The following is a 22,309-nucleotide window of genomic DNA, read 5'->3' on the forward strand; positions in this document are numbered from 1 at the left end:
AAGAATAAAATAAAATTAGAAAAATAAAAGGTTTATTAGAAAAAGTAATAAGTAAATGAATCAACAACAAGGTAAAACAGAACCCCAACTTAAAGAAGAAAAAAAAAAAAAAGGCCTTGGCTCTGGGGGGGCTTAGTTTAGGTGGGGGGGGTGGAACTTAGGCAGGGGCGGGCTTTAGGGTGGGGGGGGCCTAGGCGTGGGGGGCGATGTTCAAGTGTGGGGTGAGGCCTCTGCTTAGGACCTGCATGGAAGGGGAGAGGCAGCATCTCCAAAGAGGGGCCTCCAGAGTGTGGAGTTCCAGAGTTTGGAGGTAAGGCCCTGGGTGAGGGTGTGTGGGTGGGGTTTTGGCCCAGCGTAGTTGGAGGAGGTCTTAGATGGGGTCTCCAAGTGTAGAGGTGGGGCCCTGGGTGGGGGTGTAGGGGCAGGGCTTGGGCTCTGTGCAGCAGGAGGGAGGCTCCGAAGGCAGAGGATTAGGCCTGGGAATCCAACAGGCTCCCCAATGCCTAAGTGGACAGGGAAGGTGCTGGCCATGTTCCCTTCTCTTCCTCTGCCCCCTTCCCAGGGTCCCCCCCGTCACTGCTGGACCCGTCACCATGGGTGGGTCCCACTGGGTGTAGGAACTCCTCCCATCCCCCAGCTTCCCCTCAGGGGTGCCAGCCCCGTAGGTCCGGCCTTTACTTTTGCTCCCCCTTCCCTCCCTCCCACTGCCTCAGGACTCGTGTGGCTGGAGGGGGCTTTGGTGGGCAGAGGATCAGGCCTGGGATCTCAGCAGGCTCCCAGGGGCCCAAGTGAGTAGGGGAAATGCTGGCCATGCTCCCTTTTGATCCTCTACCCTCACAATGGTGCCCCCCTTTCCCCCTCTGGGCATGGGATCCATTCCCCTCCGACAGCCACCCCTCAGGGGCACCGGTCCCGTCCCACCTCCACTTCTCCTCTCCCCTCACTCCCCCCCATGCCACATGTCCTACCTGTTTGCTGGGGGTTCCTCCCGACCCCTTAGGTGTCCATAGTCCCTCACCGGTGCCTGGTAGGTGCCCTAGTTGTGCAGAGACACGAATTCTGCATCCTCCTAGTCCACCATCTTGATGCCACCCCTCAATTTAAGAAAATTGAAATCATATCAAGCATCTTTTCTGATCACAATGCTATGAAATTAGAAATAAACTACAAGAAAAAAACTATTAAAAAAACACTGTGGAGGCTAAACAATATGCTACTAAACAACCAATGGATCACTGAAGAAATCAAAGAGGAAATAGAAAAATACCTAGAGACAAATGACAAAGCACAATGATCGAAAACCTATGGGATGTAGCAAAAGCAGTTCTAAGAGGGAAGTTTATAGCAATACAGTCTAACCTCAGTAAAGAAAAAAATCTCAAACTACCTAACCTTACACCGAAAGCAACTAGAGAAAGAAGAACAAACAAAACCTAAAGTTAGTAGAAGGATAGAAATCATAAAGATCAGAGCAGAAATAAATGAAATAGAGACAAAGAAAACAATAGCAAGGATCAATGAAACTAAAAGCTGGTTCTTTGAGAAGATAAACAAAATTGATAAACCTTTAACCAGACTCATCAAGAAAAAAAGGGAGAGGACTCAAATCAATAAAATTAGAAATGAAAAAGGAGAAGTTATAACTGACACCAAAGAAATACAAAGGATCATAAGAGACTATTACAAGAAACTGTATGCCAATAAAATGGACAACCTGGAAGAAATGGACAAATTCTTAGAAAGATGCAGTCTCCCAAGATTGAACCGGAAAGAAATAGAAAATATGAACAGACCAATCACAAGCACTGAAATTGAAACTGTGATTAAAAATCTTCCGACAAACAAAAGTCCAGGACCAGATGGCTTCACAGGTGAATTCTATCAAACATTTAGAGAAGAGCTAACACCTATCCTTCTCAAACTCTTCCAAAAAATTGCAGAGGAAGGAACACTCCCAAACTCATTCTATGAGGCCACCATCACCCTGATACGAAAACCAGACAAAGATACCACAAAAAAAGAAAATTACAGGCCAATATCACTGATGAACATAAACACAAAAATCCTCAACAAAATACTAGCATTCGAAATCCAACAATACATTAAAAGGATCATACACCATGATCAAGTGGGATTTATCCCAGGGTTGCAAGGACTTTTCAGTGTCCACAAATCAATCAGTGTGATACACCACATCAATAAATTGAAGAATAAAAACCATATTATCATCTCAGTAGATGCAGAAAAAACTGTTGACAAGATTCAGCACCCATTTATGATAAAAACTCTCCAGAAAGTGGGCACAGAGGGAACATACCTCAACATAATAAAGGCCGTATGTGATAAACCTACAGCTAACGTCATACTCAATGGTGAAAAGCTGAAAGCATTTCCTCTAAGATCAGGAACAAGACAATGATGTCCATTCTTGCCACTTTTATTAAACATAGTTTTGGAAGTCCTAGCTACGGCAATCAGAGAAGAAAAAGAAATAAAAGGAATCCAAATTGGAAAAGAAGAAGTTAAACTGTCACTGTTTGAAGATGACATGATACTATACATAGAAGATCCTAAAGACACTTCCAGAAAACTACTAGAGCTCACCAATGAATTTGGTAAAGTTGCAGGTTACAAAATTAATACACAAAAATCTGTTGCATTTCTATACACTAACAAAGATCAGAAAGAGAAATTCAAGAACCAATCCCATTTACCATCACATCAAAAAGAATGAAATACCTAGGAACAAATCTGTCTAAGGAGACAAAAGACATGTACTCCGAAAACTATAAGACGCTGATGAAAGAAATTGAAGAAGACACAAACAGATGGAAAGATATACCATGTTTGCGGATTGGAAGAATCAACATTGTGAAAATGACTATACTACCCAAGGTAATCTACAGATTCAATGCAATCCCTATCAAATTACCAATGGCATTTTTCACAGAACTGGAACAAAAAATCTTAAAATTTGTATGGAGACACAAAAGACCCCGAATAGCCAAAGCAATCTTGAGAAAAAAACCAGAGCTGGACGAATTGGGCTCCCTGGCTTCGGACTATACTACAAAGCTATAGTCATCAAAACAGTATGGTACTGGCACAAAAATAGAAATATAGATCAATGGAACAGGATAGAAATCCCAGAAATAAACCCACGCACCTATTGTCAATTAATCTACAACGAAGGAGGCAAGACCACTCAATGGTAGAAAGACGGCCTCTTCAACAAATGGTGCTGGGAAAACTGGACAGCTACATGTAAAAAAAAAAATGGAATTAGGTCATTCTTTAACACCATACACAAAAATAAGCTCAAAATGGGTTAAAGACCTAAATGTGAGACCGGACAGTATAAAACTCCTAGAGGAAAACATAAGCAGAACACTTCCTGACATAAATCACAGCAATATCTTTTTTTGGATCTGTCTCCCAGAATAATGGAAATAGAAACAAAAATAAACAAATGGGACTAATTAAACTCAAAAGCTTTTGCACAGCAAAGGAAACCATAAACAAAACGAAAAGACAACCCACAGATTGGGAGAAAATATTTGCAAATTATGTGACTGACAAAGGATTAGTCTCCAGAATTTGCAAACAGCTCATGAGGCTTAATACCATCAAAACAAACAACCCAATCAAAAAATGGACAGAAGACCTAAATAGACATTTCTCCAAAGAAGACATACAGATGGCCAAGAGGCACATGAAAAGCTGCTCAACACCACTAATTATTAGAGAAATGCGAATCAAAACTACAATGAGGTATCACCTCACCCCAGTCAAAATGGCTATTATAAAAAAATCCACAAACAGTAAATGCTGGAGAGGGCATGGAGAGGAGGGAACCCTCCTACGCTGTTGGTGGAAATGTAAATTGGTACAGCCACTATGGAGAACAGTATGGAGGTTCCTTTAAAAACTAAAAATAGAGCTACCATATGACCCTGCAATCCCACTCCTGGGCATATATCCAGAGAAAAACATGGTCTGAAAGGATACATGCACCCCAATGTTCATTGCAGCACTGTCTACAATAGCCAAGACATGGAAGCACCCTAAATGTCCATCGACAGAGGAATGAATAAAGAAGATGTGGTGCATGTATACAATGGAATATTACTCAGCCATAAAAAAAGAATGAAATAATGCCATTTGCAGCAACATGGATGGACCTAGAGATTGTCATACTGAGTGAAGTAAGTCAGACAGAGAAAGAGAAATATCCTTTGATATCCCTTATATGCAGAATCTAAAAAGAAATGATCCAATGAACTTATTTACAAAACAGAAACAGACTCAAGACTTAGAGAACAAACTATGGTTACCAGGGGGGAAGGATGGGGGGAAGGGATAGTTAGGGAGTTTGGGATTGACATGTACACACTGCTGTATTTAAAATGGATAACCAACAAGGACCTACTGTATAGCACCTGCTTCCAAGACGGTGCACTCTCAGACTGGCAAATTGATGCTACAGAGTTTCTCACCACGTGGACTCCTCCATAGAGCTACTCAAGAGTCTTCATGACATGGTATCTGGCTTCCCCCGGTATGAGTGATCTAAGAAAGGACAAGGCAAAAGCCACAGAGGCTTTTATGACCTAGCCTAACAAGTCACACATTCATTTGCAAAATATCCCACTGGTTACACAGATCAGCCCTTTTTAGGGGTGTGAATACAAGGAGGCAAGAATCATTTGTGGCCATCCTGAAGCCTGGCTACCATGGGGACCCTGTCCTTTATTCATTCTTTATGTTATGCCTCATAGGTCATAGATCTTGGCATTGGTATAATCACTTAACCCAATTATGCACAAATACTGTAATGAATCAGGAAACTGTTTCCTTTAATCAAAACTGATGACACATGTATAAAAGGACAAGTCCTAGGTAAGGTCTGCAAGGCAGAGATTTGGATGCAAGAATTTTATTGTGGAGAACCCTCTGGATCCCCACACGCCCACCTGTGGGGAGTGCCAACTGAAGGATTGGGATCAGGGAGTTGTTGAACTACAACAAAGGCCTCAGCAAATGCCCAGGGGAGCTCTGGAGCTAGGATGGCCCTTCAGAGTATTTACACCGTGGGCGAAGCTACAAGTCAGAGTTTTTAATCCCCGATCTGATCCTTGAGTCAGTTATTGACCATTTACCAACACACAAGTGATCTACTGAATCCCTTTCTCTGAGGTCCAGAATGTATTATTTTAGAAAATTAAAATTCTGAGAAGTCCTACAGAAAGAAAAAGTGTTTAACTTTATGAAATGAGCAATTCCCAAACATATGGCATGGATACAAATCTTAGGCACAGGCTCAAGTATACAAGAAGCTATTTAATTTCTGATTCTGAATCCCTTTCTTTCAGATTGATGAGAAAACAAAACAAAACATAACCTCCCTCCTTCCTGAAATTCCCTCACCACCCCTACCCCTTGGGGTTGTACACTGGTTCCAAGTGGCAGGAGGGGTGCCCTTGAGTGGTTCTGGTTCTCACTCACTGGTCCACCCAGGCACTGCTCAGATGCCCCACATCCCTGCCCACACGGCCCGGCCAGGTCTGAGGTCTGAGCTAGTCCTGTGACAGAGTAAAGGAATATCCTGTCCTGTAGGCGGGAGGCACTTTCTCCAGCTCACCTGTCAGCACCACTCCCGTCGCCTTGGGCTTGTCTCCCCCATTCTCCAGGCTCCTGAAAGCCTCTGAGCTGCAAACCCTGGTCTCTGGGCTGTGCTGACCTTTTCCTTCGCCACCTCCCTGGGCTCTGTTGCACCACACGCAGACACAGGATCCCTCCCTACCCCCTTCTCTTCCCGACTCCCCCTTCCAGTGCCCCATGCCTCCCCCCCACACTGGCCCCCCACCGCTCTCCCCTCTCCTTGTTCCTTCCCTCCTCCCGTCCTTCTCTCCTCCCGCACTCAAATACTTTCCCGGCTGGGGAAATCCCTCTCTAGTCAACCAGTCTTCTGCTTAAAAATCGGCTGAAAAAAAAAAAAAAAAATCGGCTGAATTCTCCTAAGGATTTAGGTTTTAAATAACAAAAGCCATAAAGGCTGGCTGTTCAGTTTTCTATTCTAACAGAAGCCTCTTTTAAGGCAGTGAGCACTGTATCCCCTGTCTGTTTAAATGGGGAAGAAAGTATGAAATTGGGGGAGGTGGGGTGAAGAAGTTCATATCTGAAAATACCTTTCGCTCCATCACACCTGTTTGAACTTCGGAACATTTCAGGCAAAGTCTGCCAGCAGCTTCCCACGTGGCCTATCGAGTACCCTGCCGGGTGCCCAGCAAGTGCCACGGGATGGCCTCAGGGCTCACAGTCTGCAGACGGACACAGACAGTAGGGAAGGCTTTCATCTCCGGACTCTGTCGGCTGTTCTGGAGCATAGGTGCAAAAGAGGAGGGAGGGTGGAGCCAAGGGAGTCCCAGTTAATCTGGAGGTACTGAGTCCCAGGACTGCAGAGGGCAAGTTAGGGGAGGTTGCTGTTCTTGGTGGCTTTTTGAATACTTCCTTACAAGATTGCATCTTCCCCGCCGTTGCACTTGTGTTTACACCGGTACTGCTTTCTGAGACGCCGATGGCACTTTTGAAAAGGATGCTGATCCCCACAGGGCTCTGAAAGCATCTTAATATCCCTTGGAAAATTAACATATTGATTTAGAAGTGACGCCAAAATGCAAAGACTCCACCAGACTAAAATAAACTCAAACCTGGTTAAACGGGCATGATTTAATAGCAGGCCACTTCTACACTGTTTATGTCACATAGCATTTGTATTGGTGGCAACTATGATAACAGATCCTAGGGCCTCGATAAGATCAACAAATTACCAAGTGCTAATTGTTTCTGCCAGGTGTAAGTGAGGAGATAAATAGTTTATGGATTAAACAGCAGTGCCCGAGGGTACCATTGCCGGACTCCAGGCTCTTCTGCACTCCCTGGCAAAATAATTTCCTCTTATCCCATAATTAGACACTTTTACCTTTAAAAACTGTACTCATTAGTGAATATGTTATCCTTCCTCTGCCAAATTTAGAAGAGAAGAAAAAAGATAAGGGGGGAAAGTAGTCTAATAAATTAAATGTCAATGACATTTCATCCTTTTGTCATCATTGAAATACAGACTATCTTGGATCATGTCTGGTCATCTATGTAGTTTTTCCATAAGGAGCTACTTTTCCAGTGCTGAAGTGTGGTGATCATCACTTCTGGTCCTCCGTGGCCGGGCACATTTCAGTGCCTGCTGGCCCACTGCAGCTGTTTGCTGCCATTTATGGTTCTGCCTCACATTCACTTACAAGTGTTATTATACCATCACACTTTCCAATGCCAGTTAATGTGTCTTAACTTTATCACGAATGCAGTTGTTCCCTTCCCAGCTTCCCATCTCAAGTGAGAATCGTAAGGGTTGAATATCACTACCGCATTATTTTACTAGAAATGCAGACACAGAGTGCAGACACAGTGTGACAGTTTTTTTTTTTTAAATATATTTATTTATTTTTGGCTGCTGTGTGCGGGCTTTCTCTAGTTGCTGCGAGTGGGGGCTACTCTTCCTTGTGGTGCGCAGGCTTCTCATTGCGGTGGCTTCTCTTGTTGCAGAGCACGGGCTCTAGGGCACGCGGGCTTCAATAGTTGTGGCGCAGGGGCTTAGTTGCTCCGTGGCATGTGGAATCTTCCCGGACCAGGGATCAAACTCATGTCCCCTGCATTGGCAGGCGGATTCTTAACCACTGCGCCACCAGGGAAGCCCTGAAAGGTTGTTTTTGTTTTTGTTTTTTTCCTTTCTTCTTCAGCCTCTGAACATCTGGTTGGAACGGGGTTACCTGGATAATGTTATTTTTCACTCTGCTTTAGTCATGGTATGTCAAATGTGTTGGATATTCTAAAGACAAAAATGTGTCCACTTCTTGTTATTTCATCCGTCCATTTGTCCATACATTTACTTCATCATTTACTCTTTGCATGTTTACCAAACTCTTTTGTTTCAGACCCTGTGCGGGGCGCTAGATGAAAGACAAATGTGAGTCCGGCACATGTCTTTCTGCTGAGCTCAGAGGGAGAGGCCGAAACTGTAAATTCTGACTACAGTATAAAGCTGTGGGCAGGCCCCACCCAGCTTGGGCTTAGGCCAGAAGATTCCAGTGAGGAGATGATAAAGCAAAGAGGAGCAGCAGAGAGCAGGAGCAGGGACTTGTAGGCCCCTCGCTGAGCTCCCCTCGGTAGCATATAAGAGCCCACTGTGTCTGGGCTACGAGTGCAGGCTCGGCCAGGAGGACCCTGCAAGGATGAAACCCAGAGTTTACCAAGGTTATCCCATTTTATTCTCCCAGTGACCCTGTGATTCGGGTACTGCCCCAGCTGCTCCATAGTGAGGAGCAAGAGGGGTCGAGGAAGAAATTCCAGCTGCCTCTGCTTACCGTGACCTTGGAAAAAGGAACTTAACCTCACTGGGCCTCCGTTTCGTCATGTGTTAAATGGGGATCAAAACAGTTTCTACCTCTCAGGCTTGTGAGGATGGAATGAATTTATACATGTAAAGCACTGAGAACAGTGCATAAGTTCAACAAATAATAGCTATCATTACTAATCTCACTGATTAAGTTTAGTGAGTATAATTAAGTGACAAAAATCAGCCAGCTAAAAGGGGGTAGAGCTAGGGGTCAAACCACTTCCTTACCCACAACACTGCGTAGTGTACCATGGGACCGCATAGGTCAAGCCTGGGTGCAACCAAGGAAGGCTTTCTGTAGAAGTGGAATCCAACCTGAGTTTGAAAGAAGGGCCAAGAGTTTGCCAGTGGTGGAAGGCATTTCAGGGAGATGGAGCTGACTGTGTGACGTCCCCCTGACTGTGTGAAAGCATGACTGGTATGTTGGGGGAACTGAGGTATCTGAGGTATGGGGGGCAGGGAATGGGCAGAGCATACATGAATACCAGCTGAGGAGTTTGGTCTGGATCTTGAGGCCTTGCAGATTCTTTGTCTCATTTTTGGTGTTAGTTATGTGCTTATATGAAGAGTGGGAAAGAGTGAAAGAGAAACTTTAAAATATAGGTCATCTGTACTTACAATTTACTTACTGTTTTTCTTTAAATGACTTGCTCTTTTAACTTCATTTTTCAAAGAAACTTTATATCACAACGATAAGTGGAAAGCTCAAAATGCCAGATGTGTTTTGAAATTCAGATTTTTTTCTCATTCAGAAAGGTGATATAATGCATATACTCAACATTAGTTAACACACCCCAGGGGGCAAAAGAATCAATGAATATTTCTGCACAGAAATGTGTGAATATTTACACTAAAATGAAGACTATATATAGCTTGCCTCGAATCAACTTTGGCTCCAGACTTACAAAAAAAAAAAACCTTTCATTTTTCAGAGTTTTTTGCATTTTAGAAAGTGGATGAGTAGTATCACTTGCTGGAAATGGAAGGTAACAGAAAATATGTTCATTGCAAAGGAAACTGTGTGATTCAAGTCCAGCTCACCCTCCCTGCTGTAGGTGTTCACAGCCTCCCCCAGCAGCGTTAACAGTGCTGGGAACTGGGTGTAGGGTAGACAGAAACTCTAAGTGATATTCTTTCAACTTTTCTAGAAAGTTGAAACTATTCTAAAATTAATTTTTTTAAAGTCAACTTTCTCTTGACATTGATAACTGAAAGAGAATAAAAAGCAGAATCACCTTCTCATTCAGTCATTTCATTTTTTTTTTTTTTTTTTTTTGATGTGGACCATTTTAAGGTCTTTACTGAATTTGTTACAATATTTCTTCTGTTTTATGTTTTGGTTTTTTGGCCGGAAGGCATGTGGGATCTTATCTCCCTGACCAGGGATCGAACAGGCACCCACTGCATTGGAAGGTGAAGTCTTAACCACTGGACCGCTAGGGAAGTCCCCGTCATTTCAGTTTTTAATGCTCCCTCCTCATTCCACCTAAAATCATCCCATGGATTTGCCAATCCCCAGGGCAGGCTCCCAGCCTTGGGAAACCCTGGCTGACTCTGGGCTGGGCCATGCTCTCTGAAGGTCAGGCCAAGGACTTGGGCTTTTTCTGTGGACAATGAGGTTTCATTAATGGTGTTTAAGTAGGTTTGGGGGTGCCTTTGAGAGTTTCACCCGGGAATGGTGTGGACAGTTTGACTGAAGTGGGAGAAGCTGGGCAGGGGGAGGGAAAGGTTGGTGGTCATGAAGGGACAGATGTGGCACAGCTATGGGAGGACAGGAGGGTTCAAAGGGGTAGGGATCCAGGCCCACTGGAGGTACTGGGACAGGGCCAGGGTATGTAGAAGAGTGTGTTAGAGGGCTGGCTGAGGCAGGATGCTGACTTTGAGGGGACTAAGGGCACCTTACAGAAAATGTCCCTCATGGGACTGGAAGTCAGAGCGTAGAGCCAGAGATGCTAGTATGGATGCCATCCTTCTGCATAATAGGGCCCTGGAGCTGGAGGACATCTCCAGGAAAGAGAAAAGAACACTCCACCCCCCCAACCCCTTACATCCCCACCTCCACCACCCCCCGCCCCAACCGCGATTTAAACTGGGGAGGAGACCCAGGCTTCTTACAAATTAGGAAATAGGCAGAGGGGCCCTCATTCTAGGTAGAAGAGGAAGCTTGGTCCTTGGTGGTTAATCGTGGTGCCAGTGGAATCGGGGTCTAATTGGGGAAAGATGGAGACCCTCCCCTAGAGGACACGATGCCCAGGGCTGCCAAAGCAGGGAGCTGTTTTACCAAAGGCAAAAGAACCAATACCAAAAAAAATGAAAGATGCACATGAAGACATCCTGGAGAAAGCAAGGAAACAGGGCTTGCCTCTACAGAGTCTGGGGGCCTGTTTGCACGCAGAGGACACCCATCCTGCCCGTCTGCCTATTTTTGCCCCCAAACTCTCTCCTGCCCATCAGCCGCTTGTCTGAGCTACCGACTCCAGGGACCCTGTGCCAAGCCAGTGCCATTCTGGGGCTTAACCCTGCTGCTGGAAGCAGGAGAGAAACTGGGGGCCCCAGGGCCAGTTGCTGAGCTTGGATCTCAGCTAAGGGGAGAGCAGTCCTGAGCAGAGGCCCCCTGACCCTGGCCTGCCCCACAGCCCTGGCCCCCTGGGGTCAGCCCCCTGCCCTCCAAGGGTGGGCTGACTGGCAGCCGGCTGCGGGCCTGCCTGGGAAGCCGGTCAGCCTGACATCCCCAGCAGATGTCAGTCTGGGAACAGGAAGCAGCTTGTTTAGGGCTTCTAAAAATAAATAAATAAATAATAACCACAACCACAAGAACAGTCTTTTATTCGAGAGTTAAAAAATGCTTTAATGACTAGAGCATTTAGCACATCGGGGGTTTTCATTGTTTTCAATTATGTGCAATTCTGAAAGGAGAGCACAAATTCTGAGCCTGAATGGAGAATTGTGGGGCTGTGGATTGGTGCTGTTTTAAACATTTGCTTTACTACTTTAAGAAGAGAACTGTAAAATGGAAATAATGATATAGTATTACAAGTAAATTACACTGTGGAATAGCATTAATATTGCAGTTGAAACCTAGAATTTGAAATAAAGATGGAAATATTCATTTGTACATAGTTTTTGTTCTTAGAAAAATGATGTGGAACTAGGCAAGAAGCTCCCTTCCCCATGTGTGCCCTCCGTCGGCCGAGTGCTCCCTGGCCCCCACCCCTGCCTGGGCCCGCAGCAGGCTGCCAGTCAGCCCCCGGAGCGCTGGCACAGGTGGGGTTCTCTGTGCTTCCCCCAGCGAGGGGGAATATTAATGCATTACAGAAACGTGGGATTTAGAATGTAGAAATCCTTGCCGTCTTGGGTGGTGGGTGGTGCGTGGACCTAACAGTCTTAGGTGCTTGGGGACAGAGGCTGGATAAGGGGTTGGTGGCAGACGAGGTGACAGATGAGCTTTACTCTTCGGCAATCACTTTCTCTCTTCCCCTTCGGAGAAGAGGGCCGGGAGAAGGGCAACAGGGAAAAGGTTGGAGTCCATAACTTCCTTCTGTTTGCCAATTCAAGTGTTGTGTTCCCCGCCACCATGGGTTGCGGGATCTTAGGTCCCCAGCCAGGGATTGAACCTGGGCTCTGGCATTAAAGCGCCAAGTCCTAACCACTGAACCGCCAGGGACTTCCAATTCAAGTATTTTTACTTTTTATTTTATCTTATTTCTTTTCTGTATTGGGGAACTGTCCTCCTGCAAGTGTTTTTTAAACTAATATAATACAGCTGAACTCTGCTGGTTCTATTTTCTGAACCAAACATCTAGGCCCCCTGTGGTCAGTGATAATAAAAGATCTTTGGAAACGCATCCTTTAGGGGCACCCCATCATCCTAGACCAGGGCCCACACGGCTCACGAGGCCCCACCACCCATTTCCTGACCTGGCCCTGCCCACTCTGCCCAACTCTCTTGACCCTTTGCCCCTGAGAGCCCTCTGTGCAGGTCACTCTCCTTCCCCATCATCCATGCAGGCCACCAAGCTCACCGTTCCAGAGTGCACCGCCTCTGTGAAGTCTTCTGGGGCAGCCCCTCACCACCCCCTACATACCCACGTGCTCCTGTCACAGCCAGCACTGACCTTTTAGTATTTATGTGCCCCCATCCGCATTTGATCATGAGTTCCCTAACGTAACTGGAGTCATATTTGTATCCCTTGCTCATTACAGGGCATGGCGATAAATGGTTATTGAAGGCATGAATGAATGAATGAATGATTTGACAGGTTGGGAGGTGTGACTAGGAAGTATTATTTATTGAGTACTCCTGCAGGGTAGGCATGATCTCTCTTTTTCCAAATAAGAAAACTGAGGGTCAGAAATGTTTAGTAACTTGCCCCAAGTTACACAGCCAGGAAGGGACAGAGCAAGGATTAGAGCAAGTCTGTCTGACTCCTCAATCCACATTTTCACCCACATGATGGAGTGAGGATTCACTCACAGAACCCCCAACGCATACACGGGGCACCACCAAGAGACCTTTGTAGTGCTTATTGGTTCCTTGGAATCTTCATAACAGCCTAGCAAATACCAAGGGTCTTCTTCATGGAGATTTGCACTGAGTTCCTTGTAACCACTCCTCTCCCCCAGCCTGTCTCCCACCCCCATAACCTTTTATTTGGAAAACTTTAAACCTGGAGAAAAGTTGAAAGAGTAGGACAATGAACATGAGTATACCCTTCATACTAGCAAATATATATATACACTCATATATGTATTTACACATTAGGGGTTTAGGGTTTTTTGTGTGTTTTGCTTTTTTTGCTAAACTATTTGAAAATAATTTGCAGACTCCTAAATATTTTGGCATGCTTCTGTTAAGGAGAAAGATTCTCTTCCATAGTCACAACACCATTATCACACCCAATCAATTAACATATACTTAACGGTTAATATATAGTCTATACTCAAATTCTCTAATTGGTTCAAGAATGTCCTTTTATAGCTATTTTTGTTTTTTGATCCAGGATCTAATTGAGTTATCTTTTCTCTTTGCTCTTCTGTAACCTAAAACAGTTTGACTTTTTTTTTCTTTTTCATGATACTGACATTTTGGAGTTCAGAAAATTTTCTTGTAGAGTGTCCCACATTCTGGATCTCTCTGTTTTTCCCTTGTATTTTTTCCCCAAGAGTAGTACATAGGTGTCATTGTGTATCTCCTGCTGTATTGTATCAAGAGGCATAGAATGTCAGTTTGTCCCATTATTGGTGATATTATTATGTTTGATTACTTGTTGTGATGGGCAGCCTCTAAGATGGTTCCCAATGGTTCCTACCTCTTGGTATTCACATCCTGTGTGTCCCCGTCACCTTGACTGTGATCTGGATTTAGTGGCTCACTTCTAAAGATGAGACTATGGCAGGAGATATAGAATGTCCCTTCTGAAATTAGGTTATAGAAAGACTGTGGTTTTCATTTTGGGAGCTCTCTCTGTTTGCATCACTTGCTCTGGGGGAAGTTAGCTGCCGTGTGTGTGTGTGTGTGTGTGTGTGTGTGTGTGTGTGTGTGTGTGTGTGTTTTGAGGTGGCCATATGGAGAGGCCCACAGGAGTGATCTTGGAAGTGAATCTTCAGAGACCTGCCACCTGAGTGTTATAATCGACTATCATAATTTCTTTCTGATAGCCAAACTGTCCCAAATTAGTAGAAGTTCCTTCAAGCTGAGGTCTGTATCCTTTTGACGGGTTTCCATCAGTCTTTGAGCACTTTCTTACTTTCTGGCTCGCTTTTTATTTTCCCTGCCCCAGACCTGGAATCAGCCATCTCTCCAAGGTTTCTTTTAGTGGAGAATGGCATTCAGAAACCGGGCTCTGGTCCCTAGGTTTGCTCATTGTTACTAGGATATCATTGCTTATAGACCTTTTAGTGGACAGAGGTAGGAAATACATTTTTTCTAAAATAAATGTCCACCAATTCAAATCCAACTCTGTAGGGTTCTTCCTCACCTTCCCATTCCAAATTTGTGTCTCTCTTCCTCCACAGTGAGGACCCTGATTCAACAGCAGTATATTTAATCATTTGCTCTGTCCTACAACATACTCAAAATAGTTTCAGAATTACTATCCCAATACCATTTCTAACAAGAAGACTTCTAAGAAAAATTCAAGACTTTGCAGTTCTATTTGTTCTTAGAATGTCTCCCACTAAAGGTATACAGAGGACAGTAGTCACAAATCATTGAAATTGACACTGTGTATGGGTGGGGTTCCATACTGATCTGATAGGCAGTTAGGTTTCTTTGTTTCTATTTGCATTTAGTTTCAGGATTTGCTTCTTCAAATCTTTTAAAATTTTATATTTTTTATAAAAGTTTATAAAACTTTTACATGGTTCAAAAGTCAAAACTCTCTATAAGTATACTCAGAAGTCTTCCTTCCATTTTTATTCCTTCCACTCCATTCCTATCCATCCACTGTAAGCAACCATTTTTATTAGTTTCTGATTTATTCTTCCTGTGTTTCTTTTTCTTATACAAAAAGTAACCTACTAAATCCACTCTCTAGCACCTTGATATTTTTACTTAATATATCTTAGAAGTCACCACATGTTAATTCATCGAAATATTTCTTTTTCAGCTTTATATTACTCCACTGGGTGAATTCATCATAGTTTATTCAGTTAGTATTTACCTAATGGATAAGCATGTAAGTTGTTTCTAATATTTTGTTATTATAAATAATGTCTCCGTGAATTTATAAATATATTGTTTTATATTTGGGGAAGTGTATTTTCAGGGTGAATTTCTGGAATTAGGATTGCTGGGTCAAAGGGTGAACGCATATGTAGTCTTCTAGATATTCCAGATTACCTCCATAGGGGCTGTACCATTTTGCAGTCCCACCAACCATTATGAGAATCCCCTTTTTCTTACAGCCTCAACAACAGAGTGTATTACCAAACTTTTGAATTTTTGACAATTTGATAAAGACTAGTATCTTATTGTAGTTCAGATATGCATCTGTATCATTATGAGTGAAACTGAACATCTTTTCATATTTTAAGGTCCATTTACATATTTTGTATGTGTGTAAACTGTCTATCCACATTTTTGTCCAATTTTCTATCAAGTCTTAGCCTTTATTTCCCAATGTTTTTTTTTCTTTCCTCCTTAATATCTCTTTAATTGTATATAATGACTGAAATATCCTGAGTCATTTTGCAAATTTTTTTCCCAATATTTAAATGTTCCTTATATTCCTAATATTACAGACTAGCCTGTATCTATGATAAATGTTACAAAGCTTTTCTCTCAGTTTGCTTTTTTTTTTTTTTTGCCATGCAACAGGGTTTTTTAAAATGTTGAATTTATTAATATTTTCTTTTTTGTATCTGGATATTTTACTTTTCATTAGAAAGCGTTTATTTGGGAGTTGGGCTGGGCTTGGACTGGGTTTCCGTGCATGTCAGTGTTGTGTCTCCCTTTTGTGAGTCACCATGGTGAGACCTCTTTCCCCTTTTGCCGAGAAGATGGGGTCTGCGAGCCTAGACAGTCTGATTAGTTTTTCATCTGTTTCTCTCTCAGGAGTTCCACATCCCTCCTTTACCCGAGGAACCTGGGTTGGGGATAGTCGCTTAGCTGTCATTGGGAGGGGTGGATGCTACGTGGGAGAGAAAGCTGCCTCACATTTTCTCTCTCAACTGGAGGAGCAGGTACCCATAGCTGCCCTTGGATTGCATGGGGTCTGAGTCAGAGAAAGACTTTTCCCACACCCAGGGTATAAATAAGTCCACCGTATTTTCTTCTAATACTTGTGTGGTTTCATCTTTTACATTTAGATTTCTGGTCCATTTGGCGTTTATCCTGGTGGATGGTAAGAGGTATGGGTACAATTTTCTGATAGACAAGGTGCCCCTGGAGAGCTGCGGGAGGGGTGGCGGTGGTGGTGTGGGGAATAAGCGGCCATCCTTATGGTCTCGGCCACTAGGTGGCGCTCCTCTAGGCTCATTTCTGTGGGACTGTAGGAGGAAAGTCTGTAAGTCTTCAGAAGAAACAAGAAATGACTGGTTAGGTTTCATTGGTCAAGAGGAAGCCTCTAGTGGGAAGTTCCCTTCCATCCACACAACCGTGACTTCTATAGGCAGCTCCGTGCTTCTTTCCTCATGTTAGAAATTATCATTTCCTCCCAAGTCTCTGTTTCCCAGCAGGAAGGCTATGTGGGCCAAGAGTGTGTGTGCATAAAGATTGCCTTCTCGGTATCTTCAGGCCCTGGGGTGAGGCAGTGGGCAGAGAGGTCAAGATGGCCCTTGCCCTGACCTGTACTCCTCTGAGAGCCTGGGCCTGGGAGTGACAAGACCTTGGTTCCTGCCCAAAGCCACTGCCAACTGGCACTATTATCACAAGCATGCTGCTTAGCCTCCTTTTCCTCAGTGTCCTCATCTGTAAAATGGGACAACAATGCCTTCCCTACCTGTGTGCCAAGGATGTCAGTGGGATAAAATGATATAAGTGGAAATGGGTGTGCAAAGTAAAAAGCACTGTACAAATGCATTTTTACTATCATCATGGTTATATCTTACCATATATGGATTTATCCCTCTGGAAGATATTATGGTCAAAAGAATTTGTAGTGATAGGCTACTTTGCTATATAAGGTGATTTTTCCACGTATCCTCTCATGGAAGTGACACCGCCTTAATGAGAAAATGGACAAGGTTAGCTTAAAATGAACTGCCGAAGTAGAAACCCTAGAAGAGGTCCACGATGAGCTTTCCTAAGGGTCCCTAAACCCCCTGAAATTGTGTACAGAATTACATACCTGTGTATTTTTCACAGCTTGTATCAGATTGATAAAGGAGTTCTTAGTTCAAAAATGGTTAAGAACCACCTGAAAAAAAGGAGCCACACTGGCCCCAGGGCCCTCTCCCCATTTGGCTCTGGAAGGGCTGAACTGGTTCTAGCTCCTTCCTCAGCCCCAGATTGGATCTTATAGCTACTGGTCTCACTTCCTAGTGGAGCTGGTCTGGAGAGAAGGAGCAAAGAGTTGTGGGAAGGGTCTAGAAGATGTCTGAAGTGTCTAGAAAGCAAAGATGAAACCCTAAGGCAGTGTGGGTCCAGGGACAGCTCAGCAAATACGTCAGAAAACAATTTTGTCTTGCAAAACTTGTCGTGCCACAATGGTCTTCCCTCTGTTCCTGAAATGAGCCAAGGTCATGCCCATCTTGGGGCCTTTTGCAGAGGCATTTTTGATTATCTAGAATGTTCTTGCCCTGGGTCTTCTCCTGACTGGCTGCTTCATATCATCCAGGTCTCAGCTGGAATATCACTTCCTCAGAAAAGTCCTACCCAATCACACAATTCCCCCAGCCCAAATTATCTTCCAAGAGCAACCATCACCATGTGGAGTCATCTTTTTTATTTGCTTGCTTGTTTGTTGTCTGCACTGCCGGCCCTCCACCCAGCAGAGTGAAAATGTGATCTGGGCAGAAACATGTAATTCCCAGAGTCTGCAACAGTATCTGACATAGGGAAGCGCTCAACACACACTTGATACGTGAGTGGATAAGTGTATATGTGCCGTATAAAAGAACCGTGTTCTCATTAGAAAGGGCTGCATCAGCATCTTTGGCTCTTCCTCTTTCCTTGGTGCCAATGTCAAAGTCATCAGGTCCTGCCTGTGTGTTCTACTTCTGAGAAATGCCTCACAGCTGTCTCTCTGTCCCCTCCTACTCCCCAACCCCCCATAGCCACTGCTTGCTTACCCTGTCTCTCTCTCCCTGCGGCCAGACTTTCCTGAAACACAGGTGTCCCTGTCCCAGCTCTGCATCCTCCTTCCTTACTGCTATTCACCCCCCAACTCCTGCGATGGCCAACCTCCTCATGTATCCTCCTTGACATTTTGGGGGCTGTACTGAAGTGTCTTTCCCCCAGTAACTCCAGGCCCTGCTTTTCCAGCCAACAGATCTTGCCTTTCTCATTAATGGAGCCCAAGCATGGTGGTGTAGGCAGCACCTTGGTAATCCCTGGAGAAGACATAAGTGTCTGCCTCTGAGGTGCACAGGGCTTCTGAAGGTAGCAGGATGGGTGGGTGTGTAAGAAGGGGCGGGAGCTGGGGCAATAGCCAGAGAGAGATTTCTGAGGATGTCTCAGAAGCAGACAGAAAAGGGCCCCCCACAGGGCAGGCCTAGGGCCCCTAGACAGCTCTTGGGGAGCCTGTGGGCAGAGATGCTGGAGCTGGCCTTCCACAAATCAAGCCCTTGGAAGGCCTGGAATGGAGCTGCACCCAGGTGACGAGATGGCCTTGTCCCTGCCTGTTTTGCAGCTATGGAGAGCCATCCAAGGGTGGGCAGGCGGTTGTGTAATACTTAAGAGGGGAGAAAGCAAACCCAGTGAGACAGGAGATCTTGACTTTGGTGACGGAACAAACACTGACCACAGTTGATGATGTGGCCCTTCTCTCCATCTACAGCTATTGCTTGCCCCTCAGAAGAGCCCACACCGGAACTGAGGTGGGAAAACTTTACATAAGGTGACAATGTTTAGAGACCTTTCTTATGAAAGACACTCTATTTCCTGTGAGTTACTGCCATGAAGAATATTTATTTTTAATATCAAGTGTCTAAATTCATCTACCCTCTAGAGATCATTTCATCTTGTACTGTGTGCTATCTCAGCAGAAAAAATGCTATCCCCAAATGTGTCAGTTCTATTTTTAAAAAGGTTCAGTGACCTATTTCTGTTATTCTCACAGACACCGAAAGAACAGCAGAGCCTATTTAGGCTCAGCTCTGTCACCGAAAAGTTACCCCTGCCAGGTGTTGCCTACAGAGGCACCATCTTGCTTTGCAGTAAAGAAGCATAAATAAATAAGAGGAGTATTGTCAGAGTGAGATCATGGGAGCATAAACACACACACATACACACACTTCATTTTTGAACAATGTAATGATGACTACAGTCCAACCTTAGCCAAACTCACATTAGGAGATTGCTTAAGAGTCAACCATTTCCTGGACAAAGAACTTGAAAAGACAATTTACAAAAGAGGAACTACAGTTCATCAACTACAGTTCATCAAAGAACTTGAAAAGACAATTTACAAAAGAGGAACTACAGTTCATCAACTAACACATGGAAAAATGTGTTAACTCCTCTAGTCATCAAGGAAATGAAAATTCTTAATAATGCCACTTTCCAACACTAACCTACAGTGTGAGTAGTCAGGATAGCAATTACCCTTGTGTGGGGTAGAGGAGGGTGAACAGGGCACAGCAGGGGCTTCTGGGCTTCTGGTAATGTTCAGTTTCGTGATCAGGGTGCTGGTTACTTAGGGGGTGTTCACTCTGTGAACATTCACTCATGATTTGTATACTTCTCTGAATGTATGATAAACCACATTATAAAGTTTACATAAGAAATAAGCTCACGGGCTTCCCTGGTGGCGCAGTGGTTGACAATCTGCCTGCCAATGCAGGGGACACGGGTTCGAGCCCTGGTCTGGGAAGATCCCACATGCTGTGGAGCAGCTGGGCCCGTGAGCCACAATTACTGAGCTTGCGCATCTGGAGCCTGTGCTCTGCAGCAAGAGAGGCCGCGATAGTGAGAGGCCCGCGCACCGCGATGAAGAGTGGCCCCCGCTTGCCACAACTAGAGAAAGCCCTCGCACAGAAACAAAGACCCAACACAGCCATATATAAATAAATAAATAAATAAATAAATAAAAATAAAAAATAGAAATGACAAAATTTAATTATAAAAAAAAAAAGAAATAAGCTCACTTTCTACCTATTAAGTTAGCAGAAGAAAAAAAATTAGTGATAATAGCCATGCAGTTGAAGCCATCAGGTAGCTGGAATTTTCATGTATTGCTAGAGGCAGTGTACATTAATACAGTCCTCTCTGGGGAACAATTCAGCAATATGGATTTGAACTCTTAGAAATATTCATATTTGTTAACTCAATAATTCCACTTCTGAGATCTATCTTAAGAAACAATCCTAAGTGTCAAAAAAGGTTTAAATTGCAATGCCACTGAAAATAACAAAAAAAATGTATAATAGCAAAACATTGAAAGCAATTTAAATGTTTGACTATAGGGCAATGGTTAAGAAAACTTTGATAAATCCCATGATAACATTTTATGGACTCCTTACAGTAAACTGAAGTGAGTAATGACGGAAGGAAACACAGTACAGTAAGTAGGAAAAGCAGGATATGAAATAGTAGGCACAATTACCACTACATTAAAAAAAAAAAAAAAAAGGAACAACTCTTTGCAGAGAAAATCACCAGAAGATAAAAAAGTGAGCAATACTTGTGTTTGGCTAACAGGTCCAGGTGGGATAAAATTTCTTTAATATACTTTCCCATGTTATCCAAATTTTATTTAATGAGGCTATATTACTTTGGTAAAGGAGGGAATGTTTTAAAAATCAGCCTTGTGCCTTCCACTCAGTTTCAGAAGGTGCTGCCCTCTGTTTCCCCCGGGTCCCCTACACCCCTGCCAGTGTGTGTTTAGGTGCCTAATGTCACCATTCTGGGTGGAATGGAACCAGCACTGAAAACTGTTACCTCTGGGGAGAGCATAAAGCCAACTGTCCTTTCTGTCCTGGCTGATGTGGGCTTGTCTTTGATGACCCATGTATTCCCTAAGTTTATCACCAGGGCTACAAATGTGCCAAGGTCTTACTAAAACCCTTGAAATCTGGAGGAGCGGGGGTGGGGAAAGCATGGACTCAAAAAGATAAGAAGAGGGCTTCCCTGGTGGCACAGTGGTTGAGAATCTGCCTGCCAATGCAGGGGACACGGGTTCGAGCCCTGGTCTGGGAAGATCCCACATGCTGCGGAGCAACTGGGCCCGTGAACCACAACTACTGAGCCTGCGCGTCTGCAGCCTGTGCTCCGCAACAAGAGAGGCCGCGATAGTGAGAGGCCCGCGCACCGCGATGAAGAGTGGCCCCCACTCGCCGCAACTGGAGAAAGCCCTCGCACAGAAACGAAGACCCAGCACAGCCAAAAATAAACATAATAAATAAATAATAAATAAAAATTAAAAAAAAAAAAAAGATAAGAAGAAAAGTGCAAAATTAAAATTTACAGATTTTTATTGCACTGGCTACTCTCCCTGAGAGTAGGGACCACTTTGGAAAGACCTTTCTTAACCTTGTGAATGCTCCAGAGCACTGAGGATTAAATGTAAATTATGTCAGCTCCTTTCATCGTTACCTTTGATTTCATAAAAATGTCATTAAATTTGAGATCAATTTGTAGGTTAAATTTCTCTCATATCCAAGAGTTTCTGACTATTCATGACCTTTGAGAGAAATTCGTAGGTAATAAATGTTAAATTCTTTTTTTGGTAGCTATATAATTTTTAAAAGCAAAATGATAAGAGATCTCTCAGAAACAGCAATATACTTGTTTCCTGTGGGATAGACATGCATTTAAATGCCTGTTCTAGGACTTCTCTGGCGATCCAGTGGTTAGGACTCTGCACTTCCACTGCAGGGGGCGTGGGTTTGATCCCTGGTTGGGGAACTAAGATCTGGCATGCCATGGGGCACGACCAAAAATAATAATAATAATAAATGCCTGTTCCGAAGTAGGACAGAGTCTCCTCAGGCGAGAGTGACTAGGGCCTGGAGGTATCCTTATTTCTTCCCTCAAGTAATAAGCAATAGATTAAGAGGCCTTCCCTCACACCCTTGCCCTGCTCCTAGATGAAAATTTATTCAAGTCTGTTCCTGCTGAACATGCCCTCTTAAGAGACGTCAGCCCTGACCCCAGAGACTAGATAGGCCCCCTCCTGCCCTCTCTCCTAATTCCTGTGCTTCCTTCTGTCAAACCTCTTTCTTCTTTGCATTGTAATTATCTGCCCCTGACCTGGG

Source organism: Eschrichtius robustus, chromosome 5 (assembly GCF_028021215.1).
Source record: "Eschrichtius robustus isolate mEscRob2 chromosome 5, mEscRob2.pri, whole genome shotgun sequence".
In the NCBI taxonomy this organism is placed as follows: domain Eukaryota; kingdom Metazoa; phylum Chordata; class Mammalia; order Artiodactyla; family Eschrichtiidae; genus Eschrichtius; species Eschrichtius robustus.